The 9229-nt window shown below is 45.0% G+C and overlaps 5 non-coding genes across 5 annotated transcripts; all 5 read left to right on the top strand.

The window, feature by feature from the left end:
* The first annotated feature begins 2293 nt into the window (after nucleotides 1-2293).
* LOC142704094 (U2 spliceosomal RNA) lies at nucleotides 2294-2478 on the top strand. Its single transcript, XR_012867772.1, has one exon. It is a non-coding gene; the product is annotated as a U2 spliceosomal RNA (small nuclear RNA).
* A 1316-nt stretch (nucleotides 2479-3794) lies between these two features.
* On the top strand, nucleotides 3795-3985 carry LOC142704081 (U2 spliceosomal RNA). Its single transcript, XR_012867761.1, has one exon. It is a non-coding gene; the product is annotated as a U2 spliceosomal RNA (small nuclear RNA).
* Nucleotides 3986-5323: 1338 nt separating this feature from the next.
* Nucleotides 5324-5514, top strand: LOC142704079 (U2 spliceosomal RNA). The gene has a single exon (XR_012867760.1). It is a non-coding gene; the product is annotated as a U2 spliceosomal RNA (small nuclear RNA).
* A 1352-nt stretch (nucleotides 5515-6866) lies between these two features.
* LOC142704078 (U2 spliceosomal RNA) lies at nucleotides 6867-7057 on the top strand. Its single transcript, XR_012867759.1, has one exon. It is a non-coding gene; the product is annotated as a U2 spliceosomal RNA (small nuclear RNA).
* A 1334-nt stretch (nucleotides 7058-8391) lies between these two features.
* LOC142704077 (U2 spliceosomal RNA) lies at nucleotides 8392-8582 on the top strand. The gene has a single exon (XR_012867758.1). It is a non-coding gene; the product is annotated as a U2 spliceosomal RNA (small nuclear RNA).
* The last annotated feature ends 647 nt before the right edge of the window (nucleotides 8583-9229 follow it).

Genomic DNA, 9229 nt, shown 5'->3' with positions numbered 1-9229 from the left:
ATTTGATGAATGAGGTTTTGAATGGGTTGGAAAATAAACTTGGAGAGGAAGATCGTGAGTCTCTGTGTGGTGATATTACCATGGATGAAGTGAGAAATGTGGTGATGAGTGCAAATAAAAATAAAACACCTGGGAAGGATGGGATTCCAATTGAATTATATGTGAGGATGTGGGATATAATGGGTGGGGATTTGCTTGCGGTATGTCAGTATATGTGGAAGCATGGTGTGCTGAGCGAATCTATGAAAGAAGGTGTGGTTGTGCTGATATATAAAAAAGGTGAGAAGAAAAACTTGGCAAACTGGAGGCCAATTACTTTGTTGGCTTCTGATTATAAGTGTTTTAGTAAAGTATTGGCCAATAGGATGCGTGAGGTTGTTGGTGAAGTGGTGAATGAAGATCAAGTGTGTGCAGTGCCTGGTAGAAGTATGACTGATAATTTGTTGTTACTAAGGGATATGATTGGGGACTGTATGGATAGAAAGCAGAAATGTATGGTCCTATCTGTGGATTTTGAAAAGGCATTTGATAGGGTGTCGCATGAGTTTATGTTTAAAGTGCTGTTTAAAATGGGTTTTCCGAGAAAGTTTGTGTATGCAGTGAAAGGTTTGTATAGGAACGTAACAAGTGAGTTTCTCGTAAATGGGTTTCTGAGTGGAAAAGTGGGGATAAGGTCAGGTGTCAGGCAGGGTTGCCCTATGTCCCCTGTCCTGTTCATTAGTGTGATTGAAGTATTGTTGTGTATGGTTAGAAGGGAAAAATTTATCAGTGGGTTATTAATCCCTGGGAGTAATGGGAAATTTGTGAAAGTGTTGGGTTATATGGACGATGTGGTGATTGTTAGTGAAAGGGAGGCGGAGATAAATAGAGCGAGATTGTTGTTGAGTTTGTTTTGTAGTGCGTCTGCGTTTAAAGTGAATTGGGGTAAATGTAGCTTTAAGTGTTTTGGTGACAGGTGTGTGAGAATGGATGGGGTTAAGTGTGAGATGGGTGCTATTAAAATATTGGGTGTGCAATTTAATGAGGATCTGAGAGGGACTGAAAGTTGGGATGAATGTGGTATGAGAATAGAACGAAAGCTGAACTTTTGGAGCCTGAGAAGTTTGACACTGACGGGAAAAATTCTGATAGTTAAAGCTGTTATATTACCAATTTTACTTTTTTGTGCAGTTGTTTTCCCTTTTGCTACCCATAAAATTAAGAAGACGGAAAAGATGATTTTTACCTTTTTTTGGGGGAGTAGAATGGAAAAATTGAAGAGAGAGTATGTGTATAAGATGTGTGTGAATGGTGGTTTAGATTTCCCAAATGTTGAGTTATTTTTGGGTTTGCATTATATCAAAGTGGTGTCTGTGTTAGTGCAGAGGAATAACAAGACTGGTTTCATGATTAGATACTTGGCTGGTTGGATGTTGTATGGTCTGAATTGGGTAAAGAGAGATGCAAGTGTGCCTGTGGCTTTCAAGTGTCCAGTGTGGTATATGAGGATTGAGGTTTTTGTGAGGAAAAATGACTTGCTTGCTGTGCCAATGAGTGGTTTTAAAAATAAGAATGCGGTGATGAAGAGAATACGTGCGAATGAAATTCCATGTGAAATTGCAGGTTTGAGGTCTAATGAAGTGCAGAGTGTATGGAGTAAATTGAAGGTGAGTGGTATGTCAAACAGACAGCGTGATATTGTATGGATGTCGCTGCATAATATCCTACCTGTTAGGCAAGTGCAGAAAAGAAGGGATCTTATTAGGTCTGAGGTTTGCCCGAGGGATGGATGTGGAGCAAGTGAGAGTGTGAGACATATGTTGTGGGATTGTGACTATTCGTATGAAGTATGGAAAGGGGTGGGTGGTTTGTGTAAAGAACTGGCGGGGGTAAAATTCGTTAATTGGAAAGTAGCAATGTTTGGAATGGGTGCAAGTAGTCGTATGAAAGATAGAATTATGTGGTTAATTATGGCATGTGTGATGGAAAGTTTGTGGGATGTGAGAAACTTGTTAGTGTTTAAAAGGAAATTAGTGCCTGTAAATGAGTGTATTAGGATGATTTTGTCTAGACTTTACGTCATATATTTGTGGGATAGACAGCATGGTGGTGGCTTAGATTCAGAGGGGATATGGAAGTTCAAAAAATGGAAATTCCTGATACGATGTAGGTAATATTGTTCTGTTTTTTTTGTGATTGTTTATGTGAATTGATTATGAATAAAGAACAAACCAGAATGATGCTAAGTTTGAAGCAACGTGGTTTTGATTTTCAAGTTTTGAGAAACATTATAAGTTGCTTATAACTAACTGAAATGGTTTTAAAAAAAAAAAAAAAAAAAAAAAATCTGTTCTTATCAGTTTAATATCTGATACGTCCCCTATCTGGGGACCATATATTAAATGGATTTTTAGAACAGGGAGATGGAAATAGAGCTTGCTCTGTCCACTCCACGCATTGACCTGGTATTGCAGTATTTCCAGGACCGGTGCACCCTTCCCTTATGTGTTGACTAAAATCAGATTCCAAAAGTGCTATTTGTGTTTGCTATTGTTTTTGTCTTTCTGATGGGATCTCCCCTTTTAATCCCATTATTTCAACACCTGTTGGACAATGCATTTGTACAGTCATGTGTGATAATGAGCTCATTTATTAAATGCAATTAATTAATACATTGCCACCTCTTGTTGTGTGTGTGTGTGTGTGTGTGTGTGTGTGTGTGTGTGTGTGTGTGTGTGTCTTCTGTGTTTCTGTGTTTCCGGCATTTCACATTGGAACAGCTCATTCACCTTCCTTGTCTTCTCTCCGCCCTCCCTTTTAGGTAGGTTAAAGAGCTGCACCTGAGCCAGCCACTGATTGATTGATGCAGCACCACAGTCAAATAGTGGAGTGGAGTAGGGGGAACAGCAAACAGCCATTAAAGCAGCCCGCCCGCCACAATGGACCTACCTGTGTACACTAGATGGATGTGATGGAATGTACTGTCGTCCCTACATTTCCAAGAAGAAGTAAGAATTGCAGTTGCAACAAACCCTTGCTTGCCTACAAAGAGAGCAGCAATTTGGATTTGTTACTATGTTACCTGGAAGAATAACAAACTGTGCAAGGATGGAGGTTGTAGGAGCAAAGAGAAGTTGTCTGTAAAGTTGGTGGATGCCTATTTTCCATTTTGCAGTCCCTTGTCTCCCTCTTGTGGCCTCCTGGAGGCAAATAAATGTGCAAAAAAAAGACAGCCTGGCGGCCGGCTGTTGCAGTGTTGCCCTCTCAGGCAACACTGAGTGACTGACTGAGCCGCACCGTCTTATATAAAGTTCAGACGGAACTTTGCACGTGTCATAGTGGAGCCCTCAGGATTCCAGAGCCAGCTTTCTGACATCATAATGGGGCCTGCCTCAGAGATAAAAGCCTGGGCCCAGGCAGTGTTGGTCAGTGCTGCTCAGCAGGCAGCACTGGACTGGACTGGACTGGATTACAGCTGATACAAGGTGTGAAGGAACAAGGGGTGGCTGTGGGCATGCACTTGCTGCCGCTGCCAGTGTTTATCTGCATGGCAGGAGGGCATTTGGGCGTTGCCAGGAAGGCGTTTTTATGTAGATTCCTCCTCTTTCAGCACTGCATTGTGGTGCAAGCAAAAGAAGCAAATCCTGTGTAGCTTCCTCTCCGGCCTTTATTCACCTCCCTCCCGCTTAGTAGCTGTAAATGTGTGTGAGCCTGCAGGGCCCCATGGAATTGCCTAGGAGTAGGCTGAATCAATCGCTGCAAGGGGTGAACAGCAGTATGGGACAGGCTCGGGCAAGGCAAGGGCCGCTCGGGTTATCGCTTCTCGGCCTTTTGGCTAAGATCAAGTGTAGTATCTGTTCTTATCAGTTTAATATCTGATACGTCCCCTATCTGGGGACCATATATTAAATGGATTTTTAGAACAGGGAGATGGAAATAGAGCTTGCTCTGTCCACTCCACGCATTGACCTGGTATTGCAGTATTTCCAGGACCGGTGCACCCTTCCCTTATGTGTTGACTAAAATCAGATTCCAAAAGTGCTATTTGTGTTTGCTATTGTTTTTGTCTTTCTGATGGGATCTCCCCTTTTAATCCCATTATTTCAACACCTGTTGGACAATGCATTTGTACAGTCATGTGTGATAATGAGCTCATTTATTAAATGCAATTAATTAATACATTGCCACCTCTTGTTGTGTGTGTGTGTGTGTGTGTGTGTGTGTGTGTGTGTGTGTGTGTGTGTGTGTGTGTGTGTGTGTGTGTGTGTCTTCTGTGTTTCTGTGTTTCCGGCATTTCACATTGGAACAGCTCATTCACCTTCCTTGTCTTCTCTCCGCCCTCCCTTTTAGGTAGGTTAAAGAGCTGCACCTGAGCCAGCCACTGATTGATTGATGCAGCACCACAGTCAAATAGTGGAGTGGAGTAGGGGGAACAGCAAACAGCCATTAAAGCAGCCCGCCCGCCACAATGGACCTACCTGTGTACACTAGATGGATGTGATGGAATGTACTGTCGTCCCTACATTTCCAAGAAGAAGTAAGAATTGCAGTTGCAACAAACCCTTGCTTGCCTACAAAGAGAGCAGCAATTTGGATTTGTTACTATGTTACCTGGAAGAATAACAAACTGTGCAAGGATGGAGGTTGTAGGAGCAAAGAGAAGTTGTCTGTAAAGTTGGTGGATGCCTATTTTCCATTTTGCAGTCCCTTGTCTCCCTCTTGTGGCCTCCTGGAGGCAAATAAATGTGCAAAAAAAAGACAGCCTGGCGGCCGGCTGTTGCAGTGTTGCCCTCTCAGGCAACACTGAGTGACTGACTGAGCCGCACCGTCTTATATAAAGTTCAGACGGAACTTTGCACGTGTCATAGTGGAGCCCTCAGGATTCCAGAGCCAGCTTTCTGACATCATAATGGGGCCTGCCTCAGAGATAAAAGCCTGGGCCCAGGCAGTGTTGGTCAGTGCTGCTCAGCAGGCAGCACTGGACTGGACTGGACTGGATTACAGCTGATACAAGGTGTGAAGGAACAAGGGGTGGCTGTGGGCATGCACTTGCTGCCGCTGCCAGTGTTTATCTGCATGGCAGGAGGGCATTTGGGCGTTGCCAGGAAGGCGTTTTTATGTAGATTCCTCCTCTTTCAGCACTGCATTGTGGTGCAAGCAAAAGAAGCAAATCCTGTGTAGCTTCCTCTCCGGCCTTTATTCACCTCCCTCCCGCTTAGTAGCTGTAAATGTGTGTGAGCCTGCAGGGCCCCATGGAATTGCCTAGGAGTAGGCTGAATCAATCGCTGCAAGGGGTGAACAGCAGTATGGGACAGGCTCGGGCAAGGCAAGGGCCGCTCGGGTTATCGCTTCTCGGCCTTTTGGCTAAGATCAAGTGTAGTATCTGTTCTTATCAGTTTAATATCTGATACGTCCCCTATCTGGGGACCATATATTAAATGGATTTTTAGAACAGGGAGATGGAAATAGAGCTTGCTCTGTCCACTCCACGCATTGACCTGGTATTGCAGTATTTCCAGGACCGGTGCACCCTTCCCTTATGTGTTGACTAAAATCAGATTCCAAAAGTGCTATTTGTGTTTGCTATTGTTTTTGTCTTTCTGATGGGATCTCCCCTTTTAATCCCATTATTTCAACACCTGTTGGACAATGCATTTGTACAGTCATGTGTGATAATGAGCTCATTTATTAAATGCAATTAATTAATACATTGCCACCTCTTGTTGTGTGTGTGTGTGTGTGTGTGTGTGTGTGTGTGTGTGTGTGTGTGTGTGTGTGTGTGTGTGTGTGTGTGTGTGTGTGTGTGTGTGTCTTCTGTGTTTCTGTGTTTCCGGCATTTCACATTGGAACAGCTCATTCACCTTCCTTGTCTTCTCTCCGCCCTCCCTTTTAGGTAGGTTAAAGAGCTGCACCTGAGCCAGCCACTGATTGATTGATGCAGCACCACAGTCAAATAGTGGAGTGGAGTAGGGGGAACAGCAAACAGCCATTAAAGCAGCCCGCCCGCCACAATGGACCTACCTGTGTACACTAGATGGATGTGATGGAATGTACTGTCGTCCCTACATTTCCAAGAAGAAGTAAGAATTGCAGTTGCAACAAACCCTTGCTTGCCTACAAAGAGAGCAGCAATTTGGATTTGTTACTATGTTACCTGGAAGAATAACAAACTGTGCAAGGATGGAGGTTGTAGGAGCAAAGAGAAGTTGTCTGTAAAGTTGGTGGATGCCTATTTTCCATTTTGCAGTCCCTTGTCTCCCTCTTGTGGCCTCCTGGAGGCAAATAAATGTGCAAAAAAAAGACAGCCTGGCGGCCGGCTGTTGCAGTGTTGCCCTCTCAGGCAACACTGAGTGACTGACTGAGCCGCACCGTCTTATATAAAGTTCAGACGGAACTTTGCACGTGTCATAGTGGAGCCCTCAGGATTCCAGAGCCAGCTTTCTGACATCATAATGGGGCCTGCCTCAGAGATAAAAGCCTGGGCCCAGGCAGTGTTGGTCAGTGCTGCTCAGCAGGCAGCACTGGACTGGACTGGACTGGATTACAGCTGATACAAGGTGTGAAGGAACAAGGGGTGGCTGTGGGCATGCACTTGCTGCCGCTGCCAGTGTTTATCTGCATGGCAGGAGGGCATTTGGGCGTTGCCAGGAAGGCGTTTTTATGTAGATTCCTCCTCTTTCAGCACTGCATTGTGGTGCAAGCAAAAGAAGCAAATCCTGTGTAGCTTCCTCTCCGGCCTTTATTCACCTCCCTCCCGCTTAGTAGCTGTAAATGTGTGTGAGCCTGCAGGGCCCCATGGAATTGCCTAGGAGTAGGCTGAATCAATCGCTGCAAGGGGTGAACAGCAGTATGGGACAGGCTCGGGCAAGGCAAGGGCCGCTCGGGTTATCGCTTCTCGGCCTTTTGGCTAAGATCAAGTGTAGTATCTGTTCTTATCAGTTTAATATCTGATACGTCCCCTATCTGGGGACCATATATTAAATGGATTTTTAGAACAGGGAGATGGAAATAGAGCTTGCTCTGTCCACTCCACGCATTGACCTGGTATTGCAGTATTTCCAGGACCGGTGCACCCTTCCCTTATGTGTTGACTAAAATCAGATTCCAAAAGTGCTATTTGTGTTTGCTATTGTTTTTGTCTTTCTGATGGGATCTCCCCTTTTAATCCCATTATTTCAACACCTGTTGGACAATGCATTTGTACAGTCATGTGTGATAATGAGCTCATTTATTAAATGCAATTAATTAATACATTGCCACCTCTTGTTGTGTGTGTGTGTGTGTGTGTGTGTGTGTGTGTGTGTGTGTGTGTGTGTGTGTGTGTGTGTGTGTGTGTCTTCTGTGTTTCTGTGTTTCCGGCATTTCACATTGGAACAGCTCATTCACCTTCCTTGTCTTCTCTCCGCCCTCCCTTTTAGGTAGGTTAAAGAGCTGCACCTGAGCCAGCCACTGATTGATTGATGCAGCACCACAGTCAAATAGTGGAGTGGAGTAGGGGGAACAGCAAACAGCCATTAAAGCAGCCCGCCCGCCACAATGGACCTACCTGTGTACACTAGATGGATGTGATGGAATGTACTGTCGTCCCTACATTTCCAAGAAGAAGTAAGAATTGCAGTTGCAACAAACCCTTGCTTGCCTACAAAGAGAGCAGCAATTTGGATTTGTTACTATGTTACCTGGAAGAATAACAAACTGTGCAAGGATGGAGGTTGTAGGAGCAAAGAGAAGTTGTCTGTAAAGTTGGTGGATGCCTATTTTCCATTTTGCAGTCCCTTGTCTCCCTCTTGTGGCCTCCTGGAGGCAAATAAATGTGCAAAAAAAAGACAGCCTGGCGGCCGGCTGTTGCAGTGTTGCCCTCTCAGGCAACACTGAGTGACTGACTGAGCCGCACCGTCTTATATAAAGTTCAGACGGAACTTTGCACGTGTCATAGTGGAGCCCTCAGGATTCCAGAGCCAGCTTTCTGACATCATAATGGGGCCTGCCTCAGAGATAAAAGCCTGGGCCCAGGCAGTGTTGGTCAGTGCTGCTCAGCAGGCAGCACTGGACTGGACTGGACTGGATTACAGCTGATACAAGGTGTGAAGGAACAAGGGGTGGCTGTGGGCATGCACTTGCTGCCGCTGCCAGTGTTTATCTGCATGGCAGGAGGGCATTTGGGCGTTGCCAGGAAGGCGTTTTTATGTAGATTCCTCCTCTTTCAGCACTGCATTGTGGTGCAAGCAAAAGAAGCAAATCCTGTGTAGCTTCCTCTCCGGCCTTTATTCACCTCCCTCCCGCTTAGTAGCTGTAAATGTGTGTGAGCCTGCAGGGCCCCATGGAATTGCCTAGGAGTAGGCTGAATCAATCGCTGCAAGGGGTGAACAGCAGTATGGGACAGGCTCGGGCAAGGCAAGGGCCGCTCGGGTTATCGCTTCTCGGCCTTTTGGCTAAGATCAAGTGTAGTATCTGTTCTTATCAGTTTAATATCTGATACGTCCCCTATCTGGGGACCATATATTAAATGGATTTTTAGAACAGGGAGATGGAAATAGAGCTTGCTCTGTCCACTCCACGCATTGACCTGGTATTGCAGTATTTCCAGGACCGGTGCACCCTTCCCTTATGTGTTGACTAAAATCAGATTCCAAAAGTGCTATTTGTGTTTGCTATTGTTTTTGTCTTTCTGATGGGATCTCCCCTTTTAATCCCATTATTTCAACACCTGTTGGACAATGCATTTGTACAGTCATGTGTGATAATGAGCTCATTTATTAAATGCAATTAATTAATACATTGCCACCTCTTGTTGTGTGTGTGTGTGTGTGTGTGTGTGTGTGTGTGTGTGTGTGTGTGTGTGTGTGTGTGTGTGTGTGTGTGTGTGTGTGTGTCTTCTGTGTTTCTGTGTTTCCGGCATTTCACATTGGAACAGCTCATTCACCTTCCTTGTCTTCTCTCCGCCCTCCCTTTTAGGTAGGTTAAAGAGCTGCACCTGAGCCAGCCACTGATTGATTGATGCAGCACCACAGTCAAATAGTGGAGTGGAGTAGGGGGAACAGCAAACAGCCATTAAAGCAGCCCGCCCGCCACAATGGACCTACCTGTGTACACTAGATGGATGTGATGGAATGTACTGTCGTCCCTACATTTCCAAGAAGAAGTAAGAATTGCAGTTGCAACAAACCCTTGCTTGCCTACAAAGAGAGCAGCAATTTGGATTTGTTACTATGTTACCTGGAAGAATAACAAACTGTGCAAGGATGGAGGT

Source organism: Rhinoderma darwinii, unplaced genomic scaffold (assembly GCF_050947455.1).
Source record: "Rhinoderma darwinii isolate aRhiDar2 unplaced genomic scaffold, aRhiDar2.hap1 Scaffold_300, whole genome shotgun sequence".
In the NCBI taxonomy this organism is placed as follows: domain Eukaryota; kingdom Metazoa; phylum Chordata; class Amphibia; order Anura; family Rhinodermatidae; genus Rhinoderma; species Rhinoderma darwinii.
Note: the sequence above shows the minus strand (reverse complement) of the source record. Positions and strands in the feature narration are given on the sequence as shown.